Source organism: Alexandromys fortis, unplaced genomic scaffold (genome assembly GCF_014885135.2).
Source record: "Alexandromys fortis isolate MF-2015 unplaced genomic scaffold, M_Fortis_MF-2015_v1.1 scaffold_316, whole genome shotgun sequence".
Lineage (NCBI taxonomy): Eukaryota > Metazoa > Chordata > Mammalia > Rodentia > Cricetidae > Alexandromys > Alexandromys fortis.
In genome coordinates, this window is record NW_026068209.1 from 633,634 (window position 1) to 661,200 (window position 27,567).

The 27,567-nt window shown below is 40.5% G+C and overlaps 1 pseudogene; it reads right to left on the reverse strand.

Annotated features, from left to right (window-relative positions):
- Positions 1–18,044: 18,044 nt before the first annotated feature.
- LOC126493294 (SH2B adapter protein 1-like) lies at positions 18,045–27,216 on the reverse strand (annotated as a pseudogene).
- Positions 27,217–27,567: the final 351 nt, after the last annotated feature.

Genomic DNA, 27,567 nt, shown 5'->3' on the forward strand with positions numbered 1-27,567 from the left:
TTTTATTGTATACCCTTACAATATGATTAGGCAGCCAGGCAGTGGCGGTGTACACCTTTAAGCCGAGCCTTGAAATGCAGAGGCAGGCAGATTTCTGTGAGTTCAAAGCCAGCCTGGCCTACAGAGTGAGTTCCAGGACAAACTCCAAAGCTACACAGAGAAACTCTTTCTCAAGAAAACAAAACAAAACAAAAATATGACATCACATGTAAAATGTAAACCTTTATAGAACATAATAACAACGAAATTCCCCATGCACCCAGGAACTCCTGTTGGGTTATCAAACATGGGCCCAACTTGTGAAGCAGTTCAGACACAGCTAGTGCATTGATGAAGTGCACAGTATATGAGAGAAAGAAGCTCCAAAAACTGGACACAGCAATGAACATATCGTTACAGATTATGTTATAAGTTCTCCAGGAGCCATGCTAATGAATGATCTGGCTTTTTGGAGCCCATTTCCTGTGAAGAGAAACCTTGCTCAATCTAGACACGGTGGGGGTGGGGACAGACACCTGGTCCTGCTTCAACATAGTGATGTGACAAAATTCATTGACTCTCCATGGGAGGCCTTACCCTTTCTGAGGAGCAGATGGGGGTGGGTGGAGGGGAAGATGGGGGAACTGAGATTAGTATGTAAAATTAAATTAAATTAAATACTTTTAAATAACAGGACAGAGGTAAAAATATTAGACTGCCCTAATTTAGATATAGGGAAAAAAACTTTGAGCTGTGAAGCATGAAAAAGGTCTTGACCACAAGGTGAATTTAAAAATATAGTCCTATTTGCTTATATGGCAGACAATGAGGGCTGATGAGAAGCCAAGGACAATGGCACGGGGTTTTGATCCTACTTCATGTCCTGACTTGGTGGGAGCCTAGCCAGTTTGGACGTTCACCTTCCTAGACATGGACGGAGGGGGGAGGACCTTGGACTTTCCACAGGGCAGGGAACCCTGACTGCTTTTCAGACTGGAGAGGGAGGGGGAGAGGAGTGGGAGGAGGGGGAGAAGGGTGGGAGGAGGGGGAGGGAAATGGGAGGCTGGGAGGAGGCAGAAACTTTTTTTTTCCTTTTCTCAATTAAAAAAAAATTGAAAAAAAATATAGTCCTAGACACAGAGAACCAGAGGTATAAAGTCCTTAAACCAAAAGAGCATTTGACAGAATAGGACAATGGAAAAGCTAGTGTACCAGAGGTCATAAGGAAAAAGTGATAAATATGTAATGCAGGATCAGTGTAGACTCCTTCCAGAAGTATTTCTGAAATGGTCCCTTACTGCTTGAGAGCTTACTGTTACCCAAACAAAGCCAGCCTCATTGACTTAGAATCTAGTGAGAAGACAGACATTTATCCCATAACCCAAATAATTACAAGTAACACAATCTGGAGATAACGAAGGAACAAGGAAAAGAGTTGTGAATTAAAGTGTGACTCTCCCCCGCCCCTAAAGTTATGTTGATATCTATGAATGTAACAAACTTTGGAAGCAGACATTATGCAGATGTAATCAAGTTAAGATGAGACCATTAAACTGTCTTTCTTGTGATTTGAATGTGAAATGTCCCCCATCGACTCTTGTATTTGAAGACTTGCTTCCTAGTAGGTAATACTGATTTTGAAATATATGGAAGCATTAGGAGGCAGTGTCTCACTGGAGAACACAGGTCACCGAGGACAGACAGGCTTTGAGGTTAAATAGCTTAACACAATTTCCTGTCCACTCTGCTTCTGGGCTATGGGTGCAAAGTGACCAGTTGCCTCACATTCCTGCTATGTCTCTTAAACTCTAAGCCTGAATAAGCCCTGGCCTGTTTACATTACTTATTGTCAGGGAGCTGGTCATAAGAAAGAGAAAAGTAATTAATACAGTCTTCATCTGATACAACTCATATCCTTTAAAAAAAGAAGGCACAAAATCACAGGCAGAAGGGGAGAATCCCCTGTAATGAAGGCAGGGATTATGAAGTATCACATCTGCAAAAGATGGGCCAATATTGTCAGAAAAACACCAAAGTCCAAGACTAGGCAAGCAACAGTTTTTCTTTAGTGATGATTTCATTTAGGACTTCTAACCTCTAGAACTATGAGAAAATACATTAGTGCTCTTTCCAAGTCACACAGTTAGGGGCAATTCATTAGAGAAGCCCCAGGAAGCTAAGGTAGAAGGCTGGCTTCCTGGACCACTTCTCAGATTTCAATACTCAGATTTCCAACTAGAAATATCAAAACTTTATTTGAACAACAATATTGGGATGTCTTGACTAGAAGGGATATAAAATATAAACTTTTTTTCACAGGTTCAGAGTATTTGCATTCTGCAAAGGTATCTTGAAGTCCAATTTTCTTGGTGGATGAAAAGAGCCATCTGTAGCCATAGGCTCAAGTGAAGAGGAGGTGGCACACTCAGAAGGAAACTGTGCTCACAGGGAGTTCTGCTTTTATACTCTGCTTTCTGGCCCTCGTCATGCCTTTTATTTCCTGCCTGACATCTGTGGTACAATAAATGTATGGACAGAGTCTAGGATATTAGCTGGCAGAGAATTCAGATAGAACGTCCCTGAAAATCTCCCCTGAAGCATCTGTGAATGGAATGGATTGTCATCTATCCTCCTGAGCCCTATGTCACCTATCCTCCTAAGTCCAGGCCACTTGCCTGTGTCAGTAGCAGTGGAGCACAGTGGTGAGGGAGGTGAATTTTAGCTTGCTATCTTTAATTAAATCACCACTTTACAGATATCCCGTTGGTCTGGACCTTATTATCATAGCCTAGATCTATCTCTTGTCCTTGTCACTAAATTTCATCATGATAAATCTCCAGTCCCCTATGTGTTCTATAACTTTCTCTTTAAGTGAAAACATTTCCATTTTGAGTCCCTATGTTTCTATCATTTGCTGTCTAAGAGAAAGTCAGAACCGTGCCCAGTACATGATAATGCAAGCTAGTCTAGCCTGCAGCTCTTGAATCAACAAGACAAAGCTTAACTCAACTCAATATATCTAAACCCTCAAGGTCAGTGTAATGTGAATGTCCCTACTCACCAGGGAAACAAAGTCAGAAAGACTGGATGTCAATTTCAGCTTCACTATTTAGTAGAAGCTTGACCACAGGCAAATTACCTATCCTTTTAGAATGTTATTTGTTGTAATCACATAAAACTATCTATTGTATAGGACTGCTATGACAATTAAATAAGATAATCATTTATAGAGTGTTTATTGCGCTATCTGACATATAACAAGCACATTTTAAAGTTGGCTATTGCTATTAGCATAATTGTTATTACAGTCAGTGCCTTTGCTGTTTTATTGTTATTATTATTATAGTAATATTATACTATACCACTCCAAATGGTATCTAAATACTAAATTGTATTAAATGTCGGACAATATTACTATAAAGATTCAAGGAAGAGCAGAACAAAACCACTAGGGGAAGGAAGAAATTCCCTATCATATTCAACCTAACTTGATTTTATCATTACTAGATTTCCAACAAGTTTTCTCAGTAGTGCCTTTACTTTGCACAGATGCAAGACCTGTTTGGCACTGGTTGGAGTCACAAGGAAGATCAAATATCATAAAAGAGCCATTGCTGGCCAGAGAACATTTGCAGAAGCTAAGAGCTATATAAGAAGTTATGGTCCATGACTTGAAACAGAGATGATGAAAGATGATGCTAGATGGAGTATACAAAGCAATGTGACAGGCAGTCTACATTTGAGATGCCACATTAGGCTAATGGCAATATAAGATAGGAACCTGAGAATAATAATGATCAAGTTGACAGATACTCTTCCTCGGGAACTTTGGGTGACCCGGGCTATTTAGTTGGAAAGGAAACCAAACAAAATTCTTTAAATATCTTTTAGAGTTACAATTCTCTGCTGGAGGACTGCAGTTCATCCACATAGAAGATGAGGTCACATTAGCCCAAATGAGGAGTCTTCAACATGAACAGAAGAAAATGACACCACTGGAGTTATGTTTGTGTCATCCTTTTGCTTCATTATGGACCATGTAATCTCCCAAAGGAACAAGTTGCTTCATGTCACTACTGTGATCAAGCTTCAAGACTCTCTCTCACTAAAAGGGCAACATCTAAATTCCTATGATGTCTACATGTTGCCAGATATGGGAAAGATGAATGTATAAGAAAAAGAGAGCGTAGTTGACAGGACCTGGATTTTGTGATTTTCTGAGGGAAAATCACCACCAGCTGAGTTTTCCTGCCTGGCTAATTGTGAGGCACCGTCTTTGATTCACCTGTTTCCTTGGTCAGATATATCACTTCCATTTAGTAATCTTCAGTCATTAAAGCCTTATTAGTGTAACTTCAAATTAGTTTTTGAATTTACCCCCCACCCTGCATGCCATTGCTATAGCCTTTGACAATATCTTTAAACTTGTCTCTCCATTTTGCCCGCGATATTTATCTTTGTAAATAGGAAAAACTATGACTTGTATGTATGGGTGGGGGGAACAAATGTAAAGTAGGCACAAGGAAAGTTTATCTAGAGAAACAATAAATTAAAAAGAGCAACTAAAGCTTAGTGATTGATAATTGTATATTGGGCAGGCTGCCAAATACTTTCTACTCATTACCTCAATTGTCTAAAAATTCCATGGAGTAGAAACTAAATGCTCTATTGCATCTCCCATTGAGATGGGCTTCAATTCCTCTCTCCTTGAATCTAAGTAATGCTAATGACTTGTTCAGTCTGGAGAAGGCAGCAGAAGTGATATTCTGAAGCTTTGGTGCCTAGCTTAGGATGGTTTCCATACAACTCTTTCACTGAAACATTGAGAAACTGTGTCAAAAATTCCAACAATCCTTCAATATATGAAGAGTCTAAACCATAGGAAAAGGGGCTGAATTGTGAGATGACCTGTGGAGATAAACATACAAAAAATGCTAATTCCCCAGCACGTGAATGAAGATATAATCCAAGAACAAGTCACACAAGGAAATGAGCCCTCCACCCCAGCTGACAAACATGTACCCAAGACAAGCTATGCATTTGATCTCTGAATTTTTTAACTATATGAAAAACCATAAGAAGTTAAAACAACCAATGACACATAATAGATATGACAACTGATCCTCAAATCCAGGCAGTGTTATTCCAGAGTCTGTGCTCTTCAACATGAGGCCACACAGTGTCAAGTCTGGTTTTTAAGGTTTGTGATAGCATATGCTTACAGAGAATCTGACATCAAAGAAACAGAAGGCATATAGGGAATAAACCAACAATCATGCAAAAGTTTCTGTCTATAATTGGGTAGAGATAATTTTTCTACTTTATACTTTGCAACAAATTCATACATGTAGGCATTTTCTGAGTTTGGGGATATGTTGTTCCCCAGTACCTTCAAAGATACTTCTTCTAATTAATTTATTAAAAAATAAACACAACCATAAAACAGACTGTGTAGTCTTTATTTTATTTTCAGAACTAACTGTTTTTCAGGAAAACTTGGCAGACTCCAAAACCTAGAGTTAACAAAATTAGGCTATTTAAGACTTTTTAAAATTACATTTATTTATTTGTTTATTTATTCAGAGAGAGAGAGAGAGAGAGAGAGAGACAGAGAGACAGAGAGAGAGTGTGTGTTTATGTGTGTGTGTGTACTTGCATGTGTTCACACATATAGTGAAAGGGCCATACATTGAGTGAGTTCATGTGTGTGTGGAAGTCAGAGGCTAAGTTGATGGAGTCAGTTCTCTCCTTCCACATGTTTCTTAGGAACTGAACTTGGTCTGCTAGTCTTGGTGGCAGGTAGCTTTATTTGCTGAGCCATCTTTCCAGTCTCAGAATTAGTCGTTAACCTGGATTCACGAGACAAAGCTATTGTGACCTGTGCTAAGTGCTGTGTACGTTTAGGGAGTCGATCTCAGCTCTGCCTTCATACACAAGGAAGGCATCTGAGTGACTATGCAGTCTAAAGCTCAAAGTAGGGCCCCAGCAGGCTAAGGTCAGGAGTGATTTATTCCCAATCTACATCAGAAGACAAAAACGTTTAATTAAAAGAAGGAAGAAAAAAAAACTGCCAGTGACTGTGCAGGGAGTCAACACTATCTGACAGTTTCAATTTTCACTTACAGCTTACTCTCCCGGATTGATATCTTTCTCACTGCCTGCTGAAGAGAACCATTGGCTCCTATAAATCACCTTCTAAACTCACAGGCAACTGCTGTTTTAACCCTCGCTTTGACTGAAAAACAGACAAGGTTAATAATAAAAATTACTCATCATTGATTTGTCCCTGTTTGTCAAAATTTATGCACAGTGCTTGTACTATTATTTTTCCTTAACATCTGTAAACTTCTATAAAACGGAGTATTATTTCCTTTATTTTGAGATATCACAGTGAGTTTTCAAAAATTACCCTGATATAGGCAAAATAATAAGGTAAATCAGTAGCTGAGTTAAAATTGGAATTTCTAGATAACTTCTGAACTCAAACTTCCCAATTACAAATTGGCCATTCTTGTTGGCTCAGACATAATGCTTCATGTTTTTTACTTGAAATCTGAAAGTGCACAATAGTGATGTATGATGTTAGCACCATTACATAGCTAAACAGTATTAAGCCTCATTTTATAAAGATGGAAAAAGGACTTTAATTTAGAACTAGTCTGACAACCACAAAAAACTAGTTTTTATATTGTGTTTTACATGAACTTCCAATTATTCTTCCAAATATTCTTCATAAATACTATTATGATCACCCCTTATTTCAGACATGAAAGAATTAACACAGAAATGGAGCAGATATCTTTGAAATTATTCAGCTATTAAATATAACTACAGAAATATGACCTATTTGTCTTGTCTCCTATTTTCTTTCTTTCTTTCTTTCTTTCTTTCTTTCTTTCTTTCTCTCTCTCTCTCTCTCTCTCTCTCTTTCTTTCTTTCTTTCTTACTTTTCCTTTCTTTTCTCTTCTTGTAATTAAATCCAACAAACCTTGCAACATATTTGTCATCTCTATAGGAAAATGAAATATAATATTACCAGTGAGTGGGTCATTATACTAAAGGGTTGAAGATTTGGTGTTTAAATTCTGACATATTGAGTAGTTTAATTAAAGAAAGTCACATTGGGGTTCACTTGAGAAAGCACTTATTCTCAACAGTAGCACTCACACTACTCTGATCATGACAATGAACAACTCCTTCAATTCTGGATATCATCCCCATTGGAAACCTGAAAGATGTCTTAGGGAAATTATGATAAAAGATGTTGAAACATATACTAAATTTTATTACTCTTATTATCTAAGGTCCAACACTGTGGGAGAATCTGCAGACAGTCCTGTAGTAAGGAGGCTGCTTGTTAGTTCCTGGCCGCTTAGCCTTGCAATAACCAGATACTGTATTAATTAAATATCTGCTTGGCCCATTAGCTCTAGATTCTTATTGGCTAACTCTTACATCTGAATTTAAGCCATTTCTATTAATCTGTGTATAGCCATGTGGCTGTGGCTTATCTGCTAATGTTCTGGCATCTGTCTCTGGAGGGGGCTACATGCCATCTCTTTGATTCTGCCTCCTTTCTCCCAGCATTTAGTTCCATCTTCCCAGACTACCTAAGTTCTGCCCTGATATATATCCAAAGCAGTTTCTTTATTTATTAATGGTAACCACAGTATACAGAGGGAAATCCCATATCACCTCCCCTTTTCTGTTTAAATAAAAAGGAAGGTTTTAACTTTAACATAGTAAAATTATATATAACAAGACAGGTATCAAGTGAAAATTATAGTTATAATATTTATATCTACTTTATCTTTTATAATATCTAAGGAAAACTAAAACTATAACTATCTATTTATTCTTCAACTCCATCAAAGACTCCAGAAAAATATAATATTACCTAAGTAAACAAGAAGTATATTGTAAGCAACTTCCAAAACTCTAGAAATGACAAAGACATCTCACTGCCTGGTCAGTCACCCAAAGTTCTTCTGTATCATCGGGGCATCCATCTTCAGCCTACAGGCCCATAGTATCCAGCAGACATTTTCATGCATCAGGAATTTTCAAAGACAGTTTCACCTATATTGGCAATTTGGCAGTCATTTTTTTTTCTGTATCCTGAAGAATGCCTGGCAGACTCTTTCATAAAGCAGAAACCCCGAAAGATCATCTCACCTTTAGGCAAGTTTAGCAGTCATTTCTCTGTGGGTCCAGTCAATAGCAGTTTCTTGCCCAAATGGCTAACCAACTCCTTTAGGAGCTTCTTCAATGCCCATCATCCTCTTAAAGTAACTGGTGCTGCCAGGAGACATGTCTCATTGTCATGATAAGCCCTCAATTCTTAAAACATTTTAAATGCCATGTTCTTTAGTCTTTGATACGTTTGAAGAATACCTCTCTATCCGAAACATATCTCTATATATCTAGAAAACTTAACATGACTACGCACATGACTATTATAGTTGATTATCTGTTAACCTATATTTCTTAATTGTACATTAAATTTTTAAATGAGTTGCACAAATATAATACCTTAATCAAGAGCAGAAATATACATATAACAAAATTGACCTTAAATTTGTATCAATAAACCAAGATCCATATCAATGCAAATCTCTATAGCATATTCCCCTTTAAATATAAAAAAAAAGTATAACAATGTTTGGGAATTTGGGCATATTACTTTAGACTATTTACTGCTGATTGGGGGTGTTGTTAATCAGGTCTTTCATGGTATATCCTATGGGCTAGGTTTATCTCAGTTAGCAGTTGGGCAAGGTAATTTTTGAGGGCTGTTCAAGGTGACCTTTCAGGAGGTCTTGGTCCATCAAACCACCTTAGTCTGGAAGGATTCCACAGGTTCTTATCTTCTGTGGAAACAAAAGAGGAATTTCTTTTCCAAAGCAGCATATCCTTAGACTCATAATTTGAATTCAAGATACCTTTGAAATATATATGTTGGCTTAGCTTAGCAATCCCCATAATCGAATGTTTCTCTGCAGTCAAAAAATTCAAAGATAACACAATCATATATATTATCCAGACTCTGTGAATTGTCTACCTTTACGTGGCTTGTTTGGTTTTACACTATTATTGTTTAATACTATGTCTCTTTAAAGACTGTGTTTTATTTTACTTTGTTTTGTAAACCATTTACTTAACTTTTTATATTCTTTTTCTTCTCTCTCCCAAGCATCTGTACAATTTTTAGACACACTGTGACTCATTTAGAGGTTTTTCCATCTGTATTTGTCTTGTCTTTACTGCATATCTGCAATTATTTTATAACCAGAAGTGTTTGTTAAAATGCTAAGCACCTTGATCTCAGTGGCCCTGGGTGCTAGCTCTGCCTCTCTCAGATTTTAAATATGGTGGAGGTAGTTCATCCCCAGCTCTAGGACTGCCAGGTGAGAGCCATCTTCACCACCTAAACTCCGGGTAGCACCATGCAGCATATAAACTCTTTTTTTTTCTTTTTTTGAGTAAAAGCTAAATTAGCCAAGCAGCACACTATGTGACCTGGAAATATCTCCCTGTATGGCAGCAGGAATCTGCCATGCTCTCCTGCTTGTTCACACCTACTAGATTTGATTCTGCCTCCTGCCCCAGCAAGGAGCACTGAGCCATGGGCATGGTTTCAGCTACTTTCCTTCTGACCCCAAATGGGCACACAAACACCCAGGCCCACAAATATTATTCAAATGCTCCATAGCCAGCGTTTGCCCTGGCAGCACAGCCCAGGAAGCTGCATTTAAAAATGGTATGGCTTTTTGTTTTTTTTTTTCTTTTTGCTACCACTGAATCAGGAGAACCTCTCTTAAAGGAGTTATGGGATGCCACCAGCAAACAGCAAGAAGCTGTGTTAAACTCTGTATTTTTGTATCTAGAATTCCTTTTCAAGCTTTCTTGGGTTTTTAAGTGGATTTAGTTGGCCATATGGGCACCAATATGGGGGAAGGAGGTAACTTGTTTGGTCCCGGCTGCTTAGCCATGAAATAACCAAACAGATACTGTATTAATTAGATCACTGCTTGGTCCATTAGCTCTAGTTTCTTATTGCCTAACTCTTACATCTGAATTTAACCCATTTCTATTAATCTGCGTATCGCCATGCAGTTCTTTCAGTTAGTTATGAAAAACTAAATAATTCGGTGTTCATCTGCATCCATGAATCTGGGAGACACCAGAGAGCAGAGAAATAAACTGTTTGTGGATCTAGAAAGAACGAAACAAGGGCAGAGTCTATGTAACAAAACGTAAGGAAGATATTAGCTATAGTCATTCATACACAGCTGCCATCCTACTCTTAACTTCTAGACTTCCAGTGGAGATATTGGAATTTGCTTGCAGGACAATGGTCCACTCTTAGGCATTAAAACAAAACAAAACAAAAAATCTAATGACACAAGAGGCAGTTTGGTACTATCATTCCCAAAGAAGATATTCTAGTGAGAAAAAATGATGTCTTTCAGGCATGATATAACTAATGCAGTAATAAAATCACTACTGCAATACTAATCTGCACAAGACGGGGCCTGTCAGTATTTCATCACAAATACTGAAGAGGTACAAGAGACCCATCTTTTCTTGGTGTTCTATTGACAATTACTAGTTGTAAGAAGAGGAGGTGTCATTTTCTTCAGTGGTTTAGCTACTGATAAATAACATCCCACCTATACTTGGGCAAGGAACTCTAATTTAACTCAGAGGGCTACACATCAAAAGAATACATATAAGAATGGGACTTATTGAAAACAGATATTCCAGTGGGAAAGATGAGGAAATGAGAGAAGAGATAAGGGGATTTGAAAATGATGAAAATGTATTTAGATATGTGAAACTACCAAGCAATATAAAAAACAATAGTTGTTCAGTTGTTCATTGGAAAAATAACACAAAAAAGCAACTTTATTAATTTCCAAGGAGTGTCAATATAAAGTGCCACAATATAAAGTGCTTAAATCAACAAACAATTTACTCTGTCATAATTTGGAAAAGCAAATACTTGAATCAGAGGTGTAAATAATTTTTGTTGTCTTTGCTGTTGTTCTGTTGTTTCTGCAAGCTACTAGGCATTTAGTTGTGTCCCTGGTCAGTATCTTTGTATAATATTCACCCCTACAGATATATTCCCTTAACTTAGTAGGGGAACCAGTTATTAGATTGGAGTTTACTCTAATCCTGTATGACTTTATTTTCACAACTATATCAGTAAGTATCCAGTGTCTCAGTAAGGTCACATTCACACAAACTGGAAGGTAAAAAAAAAAAAAAAAAAAAAAAAAAAAAAAAAAAAAAAAAAAAAAAAAAAAAAACAGCATTTCATTTTAGGGGTTATGTTTATCACACAACAATAACCCAGCAGAGAAATAAGACTATTAGTCAAGAGAGGAGACTTCAGATCATTGAAAGATGGAAAATTGTTCAGAGAAAGTAGGAATGTTGTATGTTCAGAGGAAGGTATCACAGGATAAAAGCAAAGATTTAATGCAATGAGATATCAAACAACAGAATTGTTTGAAGTTCAACTAAGGGAATTTAGAGGATCTGTTGCTTGCAGTATGAAGCTTTTCTGTTTCTTGTTTGTTTTTGTTTTATTTTGTTTGTTAGGATTATCCATCTGGCTATTAGGTAAAGATGGAGATATTGCAATAGCAAGAGGACATTTCAGTGGTAGCTCCAATTGCAAGGAGTCTGGAAGTAGACTTCCTTCCTTTTGGGCTTCAGGGACCTTCATCTAAGACCCCTAGATCATACTTTCTTCTTCATCTTGTCAAGGATTCTTTACAACTCCCTATCACATTCTATTAACAAGCACCTTCTTCTGTCTGCTCACTGATAACCTAATTTCTCAGGTTCACCTTTTTTTTTTTGTCTACTCACATCAACCTTAAATGTAATATAGATTGTTCTTTAATTTAATCTTTCTGGCTCTTTACTCATTGTCTCATTCTCCAGGATCCCTGTCTCTGGATCTTTTAAAAATACACCTGGAAGTGACACATCAAAGGGCCTAAAGAGAAAAAGATCTTTGATGTTCATGACCATCAACTTGCTTTAAATTTTACCCAGGTATGAGCAAAGATTTTGTCTTCAATGTGCAAAAGTTGCAGAATGGATAATGGTTAAACCTTGAGTTTTGGAAAATGCCATTATTCCCCCACTGAACCCTGGAAGGCAAATTGACTCAGCATTTAGGAACTATCTTTCTTTCACAAGTGAGGAAACTGGACATGGGAGATTTGAAAGCTCAATCTAGGTAACTGTGTGAGATCTTTGCTAAACTGAGCTTAGGGTACTGTCCATCTCTTTCCTGGAATACCTTCAAGTTCTCGTTGTATTCATTCATTCCAGCTCTGCACAACATTGAACCCCACTCACTTTCTAGAACACATGCCATGGGCTCTCCCACTCTTCCCCATTACACTATCCTGGTCTGGACCACTGTTCATCTTTTTTCACTTCAGGTTCAGGTTCAAGAATGTCTTCATTATCCACCTTGTAGAAAGAAGCCTCTCTCCTTGGGGGAACTGCTCAGCTTCCATTACTACCTCTGTTGATTTGATGAGTTGCAAATTTTTCTTGCCCCAAAATTGAAGTGACACAAACTCTAGCACCTCTGTAAGGTTTTGTAGGAATTGCGCATAGATAGCATTGGCAACCCGCCCATGACTAAGACTCAGGTTTTTCATTTCTAAAGCAAATTGATTGCTAGAACATAGTTGAAGTATTCAAAGGTGTAATGTAAAGGAAAAATCATTTTACCTATTGAAACCAACTAAAGAAGGTGAAGGTTTCTATCTCATAAGATCAAATCTCAAAACCCTGAAATTACCTCTACGTCCTGAGAAGCTCCACGAAGTTCTTATTTTATTAGTGGAATGAGTATAAATAGTATCATCAGCCCTCCCTACTTTGTAGAGTCTACAATCCCCTGAGGTTTATTATGCAATGTGTATTTTAAGCTCTAGCTCATTTAAAAACTTAACAACCTGAATTACTGTTTGAATTGTGTATACGTTGCTACTAAAGTATAGAAAAGTAAAGAGATATGCTTGAGATCACACAGCTGGCAGGTGAGAGAAATGAAAATTATGTGCTACCAGTATGGGTCCTAAGTCCATGCTCTTAATTACTAGGTTAAGCTGATACATCCCAAAGACTGGGTGTTCTGAATGGCACACAACAGAAAAGGATGGTGTTTTGTTGCTGTTGTTGTTGCTTGTTGGTTTATTTACTCTGAAGTCCCATGGGATTTCTCTCTGGAACATTTCTTCTACTGGCTTGGGAATTGAGTGCTAGCTTGAAACATCGGCAACTGTGTGTCTACTAATTGACTACCTTCACTCATTAATTGCCCAACTACCTGTGTAGCCAGCAATTCTACATATCAGACATGTTTTTAGAATGTCAAAGTTAAGAACAACACAAAAATCTATAGTTGGCAGGCAACCACATTAACGTCTTTCTTTCCTGGAAAGTTGATTCACTCACATTATAGCTCATCTGCTACATGATTATTTAACCACCTTATAGTGAGGCCAAATCTTGCCACCTCTGTAGTCATTTCCCCTGGGTTAGGAAACAGGGAGATGGTAACATAATGGAATGTCCTTGGTAAGGGAAAGTATGTGTCTATTCTCTGAATATGGTATTTCAATACTCAACTCATGATAGCAGAAGATAGAGATCACGAGCCCCAGTGGGATGGTAAGTATCCCAGACACATTTGCTGACAAATGCATCTCCTCTGAGCTTCATCTCTGCACCTTCACCAGCTGTCTTCTGAATCTCAGCTGTGATAGTTGTGGCAATGGCTCTATGACAAGGAGGTGAGTCATCTCATCAACTAAGTTTTTCTAAGCCATATAAATTTGGAGAAATTTTTTTTCACACTGTTACCTTGCATAGTGTGTCTCAGGCTTGTAGAAAAGAAATAATTTTTCCAAGTTCATGTTGAGAGCGCTGGCACATTTAGCTTCACATTTGGACCATGCTGACTTCCATCAGGTTATACAGTCCTCTTCAGTCTCATTATCCCATTACTCCTGAAGACAGATCATTATGGCAGGAAGGGTGTATCTGCCCTATGAAGAGAACAAAGAGTACCAGACCATGGAGACTCAGAACTTTACTTTCTTCCTTTTATGAAGAAGGAAGCTTTCTTTCAGGACAATTAACAAGATTGTCTTATTTGATTGATAAGAAATTGAGGTTGAGACAGTGGAACACTCTTGCCCTAAACCATAAATGGTCTGCATTTCCTGGAGTTCTTAGTATGCATGTGATATTTTTTTCATGCCCATGTGTTTTATCATGCCCTAATCACAGTAGCCCAGAAAATGAAAGCTGTGTAAGTGTCCAGCTATTAATGAATGGTAAAGAAAATAAAACTCACAAAAGAGTTTTATTAAGGCATAAAGACAAACAAAATTATGGAATTTGCTAGGAAATGGATGGAATGAAACAATTACCACATTAATTGATTTAATCCTGTGTCTGTGAGTCCTCACTTAAACACTGAGTCCCCATTGTATTCACCTTTGTAACTAGAAAAATTGCAGCATTAGGCAATTCCATCATAAATAGTGGTTAGCTGGATCATAGCTACAAGGACTAATGGATAAATGCTTAAATAACTGAATGGAATAACATACACATTGATCAAACTTAAGGTTGAGACCTACTAGAAAGAAACAAATAAAGAAGTAATTACTGACCTCATCAGTCATAAACACCAAGTGCAAGTAAGTTTGGTATGTTTTTCTAAGAATGTTATTTGAGAGAGAACAAGCCATTTCCATCAGCATGGAGTTGCTGCCTGTAAGGTAAAGGTTATATCAAGAAGAGTTTGACTACTAAACATGTTTGCTTATATTTCTCTTCAGGTTGTACAGTCCTCTTCAGTCTCATTACCCCATTAATTCTGAAGACAGCTAATTATAGCAGGTAGGTTGTACCTGTCATACAAAGAGAACAAAGGTTAGAGACAGAAGAGTACCAGACCATGGAAACACAGATCCTCTATACAGAGTCAGGTTTGGGATCCCATCCTTCTTACTTTTTTATTTCCTGACTGTATTCGAGGCTGTGATGAGGATAGGTTGGATCTTATGAGTACCTCTTTGCACTATTGAGGTAAAGGCAACTTGTCCTTTTTCAGGAAGGAAACAGAAAACAGCTGGTGTTACTCTGCTGAAACCCTGTTGACGTTGGAAGAATTAAACTACAGCTGCATGGACAGAGATCATTTCTTACAGTATCTCATTAGGTACATTTGGTGCCTGAAGTAGGGAGCTAACCTATTATCTACTCACAACTCCTGCTCATAGATGATAGCCCTGTTATCTGTTCTATCCTGTTGTGGGCTTGTCTGTTGCTAATCCTGGGAGGCAGGATGTGAGATGCTACAGAGGCTCTGAGAGATTCCAATGGAAAGACTTTTATTGTAAAACAGTCAAGGGGTTTTATGGGGCTAGAAAATTTAAGCTGCTACAGAAACATTTTTGGTTGCTCTTTTTGAAACTGGTGGTCGCTGCTGGTGTGTTGTGATTGACTAGGAGTGTGTGTCATTAGTTACTGTACTTTTGGTCCACTGACAGGTTGTTTTGGCCAATTATGCTTATTTATTGTGAGTTTGCATGTGCTTGCCGGTGTTTACATTATTGCCTTGCCTCATCTCATCCTTTTTATTTTAATTTTATTGGAAAACCTAGTGGGAGTTTTGGAATTTTATAACCACTTCTTGAGGACCCCCCCCCAGCATTTTGGGCTGTGCCTGTCTTAGGTTGGCCTGCCAGATAGGCTCTTACTTGTCTTTGACTGCTAGTTCTCAAAGGATTGGGTCCTCAGGAGATTCCAAAAAGTCAGAAACAAGGGGATACTTTTAGGAGAATTTGGGCCTTAAATGGCCTCCTGTATTTGTGTTAGCTAAGCATGAACCACCTCCCTTGGAGATTTTGGTCCAGTGCACTCTGTAGCCATTAACATCTGGAGTGTTGCCTTGTTCACCTGCTGTTGTCAGGATCTTAGCTGTAGGAGACACTTAAACAAAAATATTGGAGCCACCACTACCCATAAGGCACCATGCAACAAGTTCATAGGTGTTTAGCAGGGATTTTATGTGATCCCATACTTGTCCAAAGAATGTGGCAGACAAATCCAATGGCTTGACTTATGTTAAGTTGTATAGGTTCTGATTAAATGTTTACAGCTGGGTAATGGTAAACCAGGTGAAATCCTGGGCAAACTTTGAGGTGACAAAAGAAATTGCTGATGGAGGAGCCTAGCCTGTTTCAACAAGGTCAAGGACACTGTTATAGTCATAATTAAGCAGTCTACTCCGTGGTTGCCGGTTGTTACCATTCATGGTAGCCCTGTATAATATCTGATATAGAATATGTGCCAGGGGTGTCCTCTGGAATGTAATAAATTTTGAATAGTTTACTTAGTTTTTGAGATGAAATCCTTTTGGGACTTTAATTTTGCAAAAGATAGTATTTTGCATGCTTGTGTGCCATAGTGGCTATCTAAGAAAATATTTATAGGTTCTGGTTGGGTCATTTCCAATACCTTAAGGACTACCACTAACTCCCCTAGTTGTTCTTATCCAGAATTTGGTTGAGTATAGGCCATTTACTTATGATTAACTCCCATTATTATCAATCCAAAATTAGTATTTTTGGCATCTGTAAAGGCTACAGCAGCCTGGGGGATGGCATTTTTGATGGTGTGTCATAATATTTAATCTTTAATTCTAAAAGGGAGAGGTCAGAAAGATTATCCAGCATGCCCATACTGGACCTATCAATTACTTTAAAACAGACATCCTCTCTAAGTGGTTTGCTGTTTTTCCTGGCTTTGCTTACAGCAATGTCTCTGCAGTCTATATCTATAACTGTAACTCCTGGGTCAGGGAGTACACCAGTTACCATGAGTGCTACGGACTCGCCTGAAGGGCAGCAAATGGCTATTTTTACAGACTGTCCCAAGAATCAGGCTGACCATAGAGCATTAGCAACAGAAACTCCCTGCTGCCACCTTGGCTCTGGAAGAAGACCTAATGCTCCACAATACTCTCAAGCTAGGTCACAAAGATACCAACATTTCTATTATAAGGTTGGTTCTACTGCTATTCAAATAACCTCAGCAGATAAAACAAAGTATCAGGGCAATCTGTCTTTTTAAATGACATCTACTATTCTTCTGAAACTGAAGAGATTTGCCTAGTGGATGAGAATCAGTTCAGCTTAACCACTGCAAACCAAGGCACAACATTTACCTTCATGCAGTAAGAGTATGAAGCCATTGTCCAGTCTATCATTTATATCAGGACCCGCTGGGAACTTCTACATACAATGATATCCCTTTTGGCATTTAGGAGATTATGTCTTTGGATGAACCCTGGGACAATCACTATTTAAATGGCCAAACTGTTAACAATCCAAACAAGTATGATCTGGCAGGACAGAAATATCATCCTTGTCAAGTTTGGCATTGACCAAGACATTGATGGAAGCCCTCTAGGCAGAAAAATTGGCCTGTTCTGTGTGTCAATGTCACAAGACTCACTTCTGAATATTTTCATTTCTAACAGGTGTGATTACATTATGGGTGATGATGTTGAGCCCCTCTCAGGTTAGCTCTTTAAAAAGGATATCCTTGGTAGAGACAGATGGGATGTGCTTTTCAACAGCACTGGTGACAGAGTTTCAAAAATTCAGAAAATGGTTCCATAGTGTGCTGGAGAAGATTGTGGTGATAGCCTACACTGTCCTGGGTTGTATAAAGTTTGAGGGTCTTGAAGGCTAGGTCAGACATTTGTTGTAAATATGCATGTATGCCAATAATAGATTGTGAATCAAGGTCATTGTATTGCCCATGTCAAGGGTGAAATTAAGTCCAAATCACAAATTTGTGCAGGCTTGGGTCTCTGCTGCATCATTATAAGCAGAGTACCACTGGAGGAAAACTGAGGGGTCAAGAATATCCTTTAACATAGAGTACCAGTCTTAATGAGTTTGAAGTTGTATTGTCCATTGTCTGAGTACCTGCTCAAAATGAGATTAATTGGGGTAGCATCAGTTAACATTGCATAACTCATCATGGTTCCCAGCCTGCTCCCAGCCCTGCTTCTGCTGGGAGGGCACATAGCTGGCAAGGACATCGCTGGAGCCTCCAGATGTTGTGGGAGGGCCTGCTTGTTTGTCCCGGCTGCCTAGCTAGCATAGCCCCAAAATAACCAAACAGAAATTGTGTTAATTAAATCACTGCTTGGCCCATTAGTTCTAGTTTCTTATTGGCTAATTCTTACATCTTAATTTAACTCATTTTTATTAATCTGTATATCACCACATGGAAGTGGCTTACCAGGTAAAATTAAGCACATCTATCTCTGGTGGCGGATCTATGACATTCCCCTCACTCTGCTTTCTTCCTCTGAGAATTCAGTTCTGTCTTCTCTGCCTACCTAAGTTTTGCCCTATCAAGCCTGGGAAGTTTTTCTACTCATTAACCAATACAAGCAACACACAGAGGGGACTGCCCTGGCAGCACCAATGACTTCAAGAGGAAGATTGGCATAGAAGAGGCTTCTTAGCCATTTGGGCAAGAAACTGCTCTTGTCTGGACTGCTGAACTTACCTAAAGGTGAGATGGTTCTTTGGGGTTCCTGCTTCATGGAAGAGTCTGCGAGACATTCTGCAGGACACAGAAGAAAGTGACTAAACTGTCTTTGAAATTTCCTGCTTCATGAAAAAGTCTGCTGTTTACTATGAACCTGTAGGTTGAAGATGGATGCCCCAAAAGTACTGAAGAACTTTGAGTGACTTTCCAGGCAATGAGATGTCTCTATCAATTCTAGAGTTTTAGAAGTTGCTTATAATGTACTTCCTGTTAACTTAGGTAATATTATATCCTTCTGGAGTCTTTGATGGATTTGAAAAATAGATAGTTATAGTTATAAACTATTGTTATAAATAGTTATAGTTTTCCTTAGATATGATAAAAGATAAAGTAGATATAAATATTAAAACTATAATTTTCACTTGATACCTGTCTTGCTATCTGTAATTTTACTATGTTAAATATAAACCTTCCTTCTTATTTAAAGAAAAAAAGGGAGGTGATGTGGGAGTTCCCTCTGTGTGCTGCTTGTATTGGTTAATGAATAAAGAAACTTCCTTGGCCTGCTATGGAAGAACTTAGGTAGGTGAAGATGACAGAACTGAATTCTGGGAGGAAAAAAGCAGAGTCAGAGAGATGCCATGGATCTGCCAGAGACAGACACTGGGAATTTTATCAGGTAAGCCACTGCCATGTGACGATACACAGATTAATAAAAATGGGTTAAGTTAAGATGTAAGAATTAGCCAATAAGAAACTAGAGCTAATAGACCAAGCAGTGATTTAGTTAATACAGGTTCTGTGTGGTTATTTTGGGGGTTAAGCTGGCCGGGTGGCCAGGATGAACAAGCAGGGTACACTTGAAAGTTCTCAGGCATATCAAAAATTGACTGGAACCTCAAATGCTGGACCTTGTAGTGACCCTCCTCATTTAGTGACAAATGTAGGTGTTTGTCCTTGCCCTGAAAGTTAAAAGTAAGGAAATAGTCACCATGTCTTGTACTGGAAAGACACAATAGGAGCCACTGCTTCTCTCCAGCACTAACTGGAGCATACCATGGAACCAAGGATATCTTGAGAAGGCTGAATCCACCTCAGCACTCTCTGACTCCTCTTGGAACAGGAATGACCCTGTGGCTGCTTGTGGAGTACCCAGAGGAGGGAGGAGGTTGAGAGGGAATGAACTGTCTTTCCTAGGGGCCTCTCCTCAATTGGAATTCCAGGAAGAAGTTCCATTGAGTCTAAGTGGGAGGCAGTAATGGAGGCAGAATTAGGGGAGAAGGATTCTGGTGACTGCTTGGAAAGACCCTCATAATCCCCCTGTGTCAGGTGGTCATTACTCTTGCTGGGTCCCAGCAGTAGATTTTTTTCTGGGAAGATTATCTGAATGATTCAGGCAGGGCAACTCCAGGACGTCTGTGTTATCCTTTGTGAAGAAGGAGGTCACAGGGGCTAGGGGAAGGGTCATGGGATAGGAGCTGATAACAGTGCAGAGTCCTGGGCTTAGGCACTCCTGGATTTCAGACACTCAGGCCGTCACATGAAGTGCATCAGATATCTTCAGAAGGTACTCTAAGGGCCTTCTACCTTAACCACAAATACATACAGCCTTGGCTGTGCAGACATCAGTGATAATAGAACAGAGAATGCTGAGTCAGGGTCAGGATGCCTTGGGTGGTATGAAGAACTTCAAGCAATTTCCTCCTCCTCCTTCACTTTGTAACAGTAGGCAACACTTCTGCCACTGAGGCTGCCCTTCTTCCCCAGAAGTCAGCCCAGCAGCCCCTCCTCCATGATGCACTCCTGCTGGGTCAGGGAAAACTTCTTCAGTCCCAATAAAACTAAGAAACTCTTCTCTGTGTTCCATTCTTGCTTTGTCTTTCAAGGTTTCCACTCTGCAACGCAGTCTCAGTCTCTCAAAGTGGTGAGTTTTTCTCTACCCAGGAGATATTCCATCACTAGCTAATTACCTACCAACTGTCTAAGCATCACCAGAGAAAATTTGGAGTTGCTGTTTCCTAGAACTGGAGGGCCTGATGTGGTCTCTAGAGACTCAACTGGGGAGGAAGAGTCAATGGGCTCTGCAGGATGCCTCATACAGAATCTCTGACTGAGGGAGAAACATTTCTTGAGTTTTGGCTTTGATGACATTGTAGAGGAGGAAGAAACTGAGGAAGGAAGGGGGCCAGCTATGTCCTCAGAGAGCAGTTCAACACCACACTAGGGTTCAATGAGGCTGAGACAGTTGGGAAGAGAGAGCCCAAGGCCCGGGCCACCCCAACTTTGAAGTTCTCAGAAAAGTGGCCAGAAAAGGCAGCTCCTGCTTCAGGCTCTGCATATTGTGGGTGGGAGGCCAGGTAAAGGCAAAAACGGGAAGCAAGATCCAGAACAGCAGCCTTCTCATGGGACTCACAGACTCTTATTAACGTTGGGGAGAGAGTGGCGACAGCACTTGTGAAGAAGGGAAGGCCCGATCCTCTGGGGAAGGAGACTATTCATGATTGGCTTCAGGAAGAGCCTGTAAGGAGGGGCAGCAAAGAAGAAAACAGCCTGAAGTGAACAGCAACAACTGCATCTTGGTTCCTGTGCTCAGCTCCAGCATCAAACTAGTAGAAGTAGCCCCTGTCTGAGGATAATGTTTCCATTCAGCAAGGGAAAGAGGATTCAACAACAGTCGAACAGCCAAAACCTCTCTGTGAGTTAAGAGACCAGCCACCATCATTAATGGCCTAATAGGTGGTCTCTGTTATGGTAAAAATAAAAGGGTGCCATTCCCTGAGTGGCAGCAGTGAGCCATGAAGGGCAATGAGTCCTAGGCAGGGAGCCACATGGCAGGTGAGAGACCTTGGTGGGGAAGCCAGTCCCACAAGATGCAGCAGCTTGGGTGGGTAAATGATAGAGACCTCTCAGGCAGCCATGCAGAGAAACTAGGTATTTATTTAGTGGGTTTAAAGGGGAAAGGGAAAGGGGGGAGAAGGGAAGAATGGAGAAGAGCAGAGAGGGAGAGAGAGAGAGAAAGAAAGAGAGAGAGAGAGAGAGAGAGAGAGAGAGAGAGAGAGAGAGAGAGAGAAAAAGAGAGGGAGAAGAGAAGAAATGAGGAGAAGGGAAGGAGTCAGAAGCTGCCTCTTTGGGAGAGAGATGGAAAGAAAGGAACTCAGGCTGGAAGCAGAAGGAAGATCTCCTTGCCTCAGCAGAAGGGGGGAGGGAGTGGGCAGGGCTTGTCTCTTAAAGGGACAGGACAGACCATTAGATTCCCAGCTCTTTTTTTATAATAAAAAATGTAGAAGGCTAGACACAACAGGTTAAAGGAATTGGGATGGTGGATTCTAAGACTGCTTTCTGCTTATTTGTGGGCATCATCTTGAGGGGAGAACCTGAGAAAGCGGGGTGCTGGTCACATCCTGGCAGAGGTGATCTCTTTGCTCTTGTCCTGTGTTTGTTGTATAAAAATGTCTCTGACACCTGTTTAAGGTATTGGCAGAACAAATGACAAAGTTAAGTTTAGGAAAAAAAATTTTAGGACACAAGGAATTTAGAGGGGTATATCTGACCTGTTTAAGGTGGATCCTTCAATTTGTCTCCCTGAAACTTACAAGAATTCCTTGATTGTGTGAAAACCTAAGTTTTAGACATATGCATTTATAAACAGTAGCACATTTATATCAGAATGAAAATATTTTTAAAACTATGAAAGGCAGCATGAGAGAGAAATTGGACAACTTGTATCTGTCCTCACACCTTTATAACCTTATAACTTAAAAATGTGTATTTGTATTTTCCTGAAATTTGTTTGCTGAGGCTGTTCATTTAAACTGGCAAAACCTCTGAGCTGTCAAACTGCATCAGACATCTTTGAGAAAGATAAATTTTACTTGAGTTATTGATTAAAAAAAGACAACAGAGAACTTACTTGTTTGGTACCTAGAGCTACTCCTCAGGGTCCTTCATGGTCTCTGAGGATTGTAGTTTTCTTTTGCTGTTTAAAGTATGGCTTGCCAGGCTCCAGAAGATCCTGTGGGCTATAAATCTGTAGAAAGACAAGCCTACCTTTACCTGAGAAGCTAGGCTTTAGTTAAGATGACAGTAAGGTCAACTGAACTTATTCAAAATAGCAGAAATCATGTGTTGTATGGAAAAGGCACATTTTTTTGAGCCATGGGAGTTTTAAACATAATAACAAGTGAGACCTAGTGGCATGATCTGCCATGTTGCCACGCGATTGCAATACAAGCCATCATAGGGAGCAAAGGCTGGAACTGAAAACAGCTGTCTTGTAGATCTGACTAATATTGTTGGTTTTGTCAGTTTTTGTGGGACCAATGGGAGGAATAGTTTGAGGAAAAATGGAGCTGGGGGCACAATGGCAGAGTATTCACAGGCAGGTGGCTGATATTTGAGGGTTTATACCATAGCTGAAAATATGAAAACAGCAAACAAACACCTCAGGGCTATAGAAGAATGTCTACTCTCTACAGGTGGGATGTTAAATCCTGTCTGGCTCTAGTCCAGGCAACTCAGAAGCTAGAGAGGCTAGAGGCCACTCTGAGTGGTCTCTTACAGTGGGGGGCCACTGACAAGAAAGAAAAAAAAAGGAAAGAAAGAAAAAAAAAATCCGAGGGACCCTGGACCCCCAAGTTGAACACACTGGTCAATGTGTGCAATGCTAGCATGGGAAGACTAATTCCAGGTAGTCCAGACATGTTTTTAGCTATGAAAAGCAACCAGAGATGAATGTCAGCAAAGGGCTCAACCATAGCTGTGAAGGCTGTGGTTAGCTGACTGAAAAAGGAAGACTCACCACCAAAGCCACTGGGGTGTGTAGAGGTTGGCATTGAGACAGATACAATGCAGAGCTGTTGTAAAGAAACATGGTTCCATAGCCAAGGTTTCCACATTTTTTTTAGCCAGCCTGCCTGCGAGTGTGAGGGAACATGGAGAAAGCCTGGCCCAGTCACAAGTACAAATGTTATGGTAAAAATAAAATGTGGCAGGTCCCTGAGTGGTGGGAGTGGGCAGCAGGCCAAGAGATCATGGCAGGCCAAGAAGGCAGCTAGTTTCAAGCAGGGAACTACACAGCAGGTGTGAGACAGAGACACACCGTGCAGAGAAAGTGGTTATTTATTTAGTGGGTTATGGAAAGGAAAGGGAAAAGAGGGAAGGGGAGAAGGAGGAAGAGCCAAGAGAGAGGCAGAGAGAGAGAGAGAGAGAGAGAGAGAGAGAGAGAGAGAGANGAGAGAGAGAGAGAGAGAGAGAGAGAGAGAGAGAGAGAGGCAGAGAGAGAGAGAGAGAGAGAGAGAGAGAGAGAGAAATAGGGAGGGGGAGGGGAAAGTAGGAAAAAGGGAGCAAGGCAGAAACTGCCTCTTTAGGAGAGAGATGGAAAGGAAGGAACTCAGGATCAGGCTGGCAGCAGGAGAAAGATCCCCTTACTTCAGTAGAAAGGGTAGGGAGTAGGCTGGGTTTGTCTCTTAAAGGGACAGAACAGATCACAATCACATAACTAGATTTGTTGAGAAGAGAGACTAGGAGAGGATGTCCAAATGTCTATATATGGAAGCATGATCAGGACTTTCTGAAAAGCAAGAGAGCCTTCAGACCATCCCAGAGAGTGGCCCCAGGCAAAAGCCATTGTTGCTCTCAGACCTTGAGGGAATCTGCTCCAGAGCAAGGACGGGGATAGAAGGGAAAGGGAAAGTAATGTTTGCAGACCAAGTATGCTGCTTATAGTGTGTTCATCCATGGCCCTATGTTCACAGTTCTCCAGGCAAAAAGGACCAGTTAGTTGGTTGGATGGTCCTTTATTGGTTCTACCTCCTGGGTAGCCAGTCCCTATGTGGAGGTACCAGGAAAAACAGTCATGATGGTGAGTTCCTAACTATGAAGACAATCAGGGAAAGAAAAGAAAATTAAGGGATACAAAAGAAAGCCCCAACTCACCAAGGGCTTAGAAAATAAAAATAGGGGTCAACTCACCAAAAACAGCCAAAGGGAGTAAATAACCAAAGTTCCATCATTTTGTCTTCCTTCTCCATCTTGTGCCTTTGTAAGCTATTTCCCATAAAACATTCCAGTCCTCAGAAATGGTTAGGGGCAAAAGTAACAGGGTAACTACCTGAAAAGTACAGTTAACCATAGAATGTCCCCACCCAAAGGTCAGCCAATAAAAAAAACTTGACAAACAACAGGTAAGGTTTGAAAGTAAAATTTCTGAAAAGTCCCTAGACAAGAGCCAATCAGGATTGAACCCATCACCTCACACTCTGCTAATGTAACTTTCCTGGGTTTTGCCTTTAAATAATGCCTTCTAGAAGGATGGAGTACTTCTTCTTGCTGCTGCACTGACAAGGTCCCTGCTGGCTTTTAACTTGCACCCAACAAACCATGCTTTTTATTTTGGTGAGTCAATTTCCCTGGTGGTCACCCCAAAGGTTTATTTTAATCAACAGAAGTAAGTCTATCTGTGTTTGAAGTCTTGTCTGTCTTACTTCCATTTTTGTTTACAATGATCTCAGAATCTGACTCTGAACAGGTCAGTTTGCCCTGGTGGATGTGCCAGAAAGCCTGGGGAAATTGGAAGATTTTCCCTTTCCTGGTCTGGATGGGCGTCTCTCATCTGAGACCTAGTCAGGCCCACTGTGTAACTCTGAATCTGAAATCTCTGGGGATCAGGTAACCTTACTCCCATCCCATATGTATGTTGTTTTCATTTTTTCAAGGCAGAATCTCTGGGCTGTCAGCAAACCAGACTATCTGGTACCCACAGGCATCTGTTTTGGGCCCTTTGTATAACTGTGTGGTTTGTCTGTCTTGTTCTGTCTTTGTATCTCTGTTGATGATTGACTTGACTGGACAGACTATGGGGACTATTTCTTCTTCCCCCTTGTAGCTCACCCTAGCCCACTGAAACGATGTAAAGGAGACCACTCATAACAATAGTGGGTAAATTGGTCATTTTCTCTTCTTCTGAATGGCCTTCTTTCAACATGGGCTGGCCCAAGGAGGGATCACATCTCCTGAATTTGATTTCTAAAGTTGATGACATTGTTTTCCATCCTTGCACAGGACACCCGGATCAGATTCCTTACATCATTATCAGGCAGGATCTCGTTGAATGAGTTGATGACATCATTCTATGGGTTAAGTCATTCCTTCTGCCTAATCTGACTGCACCCCATTTACCTTTGCAGGTTTTTCTCTTATAACTTGAAAAGAGGCCAAGTCTGTCCTCCAGGGAGGATCAGATGAGTCAGATATCTTCCCTTTTCCTTACTCCTCCCTTAGACCTGAAGCCCCCAGGCTTGGGCCCCTCTGCAGGCAGACCCACCTGCACCCCTGGGGTCACCCCAAGGACCAGCACAGGCCACTAGGAGCTAGAGAAGGGCAGCTCTACAACCTGAGTCAGTCATCCTCCCATTCCAGCCAGCAGTTCCTCCTGATGGAGATGGGAACCAATCCTTCCACTACTGGCTCTTTGCCATCAGTGATCTCTACAACTAACACAGGCGGAATGTCCCTTTCTCAAAAATACCCCACGATCTTACTAACCTCTTAGAGACTGTTCTATTCACCCATCAGCCCACCTGCGATGATTGCCAGAAACTCCTGAAAATATTGTTCACCAACAAAGAATGGAATCAGATTCTGGAGGGTGCTGGAAGATTGGTTCTGTAGCTGATAGGAGATCCCTCCATGGGTCTGTAATAAACACAGGTTTCCCTTCTACCTTACATGACTGGGACAATAAGATGGCACAAAGTAACGATAGGCTCCAGGTCTATTGCCAGGCTCTATTAGTGGGTCTCAAAGTGGCAGCTCGGGAGCCAACCAACTGTCTACAGTCTTTGATATCAGGTAGGGGCCAGAGGAAAGTCCAGCAGCCTATTTAGAGTGATTCCTAGAAGCTTTCCACCAATACATGCCATATAACTTTGAGACAGAAGAGTCAGCCCAGATGGTAATGTTTGCCTACATAAACCAGGCAGCATCAGATATAAAGAAAATGTTAGTCTTTAGAAAGGTTAGGGAAAAAGAATCTGAGAAATCTATTTATAGTGGAAGATAAGGTGTATAATAAGAGAGAGACACCAGAACAGAGAGAGGAAAAGAAGAAAAGAGGCATGGAAAGAGTCTCGCTAGGATCCTAGAACAACAGCAAGTTCAGCACAGGGAAGACTTGAGAGAAATCCTCATGGCCACAAACTCCAGGAATGTGAAGCCAACCCAGCAGGATGAGAGAGGACAGCGCTGCAAACCAAAGGTAGGAAAGAATCAATGTGCCTGTTGTAGCGAGGAGAGACACTGGATCAATAATTGCCCAAAGAAGAAGGGGCCTCCCAAGACAACCTGAGTCCTGCCAGCATACATGGGAAATGAGGAGGACAGTGAGTAAGGGAGAGGGGCTCAGACCCCTTCCCTGAGCCTAGGGTAACTAAAGTTGGAGGGGAAACTGATTGATTTCATGATAGACACTGGGGGCAGAAAACTTGGTCTTGCTGGAACCAGGAGGACCCATGTCCACCAAAATTACCTGGGTCCAGGGGGCCACAGGGACCAAACCTTACTCTTAGACTATGAGAATAACAATGTACTTGGGAATGAGATAGGTACCCCATTCATTCCTGGTAGTACCTGAATACACCATACCCTCTGCTAGGCTGAGACCTTTTATAGAAAATGAAAGCTCAAATTCACTTTTATGACAAGGGAGCTAAATTAGTTCACCAGAATGGAGAACCAGTCTGGGTCTTGGTTACAAGTGACCTAACTGGGGAATATAGACTTTACTAAGAATCAAAGAAACCCGAGTCTGACATAGAAGGCTGCCAGAAGTTCCCTTGGCCTTGGACAGAGACAGGAGGCATGGAACTGGCTCTTCACAGGTTCCCAGTATGCATTGAGATCAAGGCAGGAGTGGATCCCTTTAAGGTCTGCCAGTAACCCATGCCATTGGAGGCTAAAAGAGGCATC